At 40.7% G+C, this 590-nt stretch overlaps 1 protein-coding gene across 1 annotated transcript in view; it reads right to left on the bottom strand.

Annotated features, from left to right (window-relative positions):
• Positions 1-236: 236 nt before the first annotated feature.
• tmem18 (transmembrane protein 18) overlaps positions 237-590 on the bottom strand; it is a 2,627-nt gene continuing 2,273 nt past the window's right edge. Inside the window, exon 5 of the mRNA XM_058409195.1 lies at positions 237-590. This exon is cut by the window's right edge and continues 100 nt beyond it. The gene's annotated coding sequence lies outside the window, so the exon portion shown is untranslated.

The raw sequence follows: 590 nt of genomic DNA, 5'->3' as shown, positions 1-590 counted from the left end.
ATTAAGATCACATTATATCAGTTTGCACTGTGTGAAACCAGAGGCTATGTCTTGGCAGATATCTTGGCTGTATCTGGGGTGAGGAGAAATTCATTCCATTTTTGCTTGAACTCTTCCCTCAAACACAGTTTTTTTATTAGGATGACCATTAAACCCGTTGGATGTGACGAAATACTGATGCAGTGTCGCCCTCTTCAGGAAGGACTTCTCCAAACACAGATCTCAAGCCAACCAGGTTTGTCATAAAAACAGATCAGTTTATTGAAATCAACACTATTTATACACAGAATTTAGATTTTCACATGTATATGACAGTTTATAAAAGTCTTGTGGGTTTTTAAGAGTTAAGGTTGACAATCAGAGCTTTTCTCTCTCCATCAGTCCACTTGAAGTGTAGCTACATCTCTCAGCTTCAGGTGTGTGTGTGTGTGTGTGTGTGAGGGGGGATTTAGACAACATTGCTCCTCAGGACATGTACTGATTCATAAGCTTTCTTTCGCCATGAGTTCTAAGGATGTCATCTGCTGAGTAGTAGTGTCTCGGGCCACTTTAGTGGGAAATAATTCGGGCTCAGTCCACATTGTTCTCTC

This window comes from Hemibagrus wyckioides, linkage group LG15 (assembly GCF_019097595.1).
Source record: "Hemibagrus wyckioides isolate EC202008001 linkage group LG15, SWU_Hwy_1.0, whole genome shotgun sequence".
NCBI lineage: Eukaryota > Metazoa > Chordata > Actinopteri > Siluriformes > Bagridae > Hemibagrus > Hemibagrus wyckioides.
Note: the sequence above shows the minus strand (reverse complement) of the source record. Positions and strands in the feature narration are given on the sequence as shown.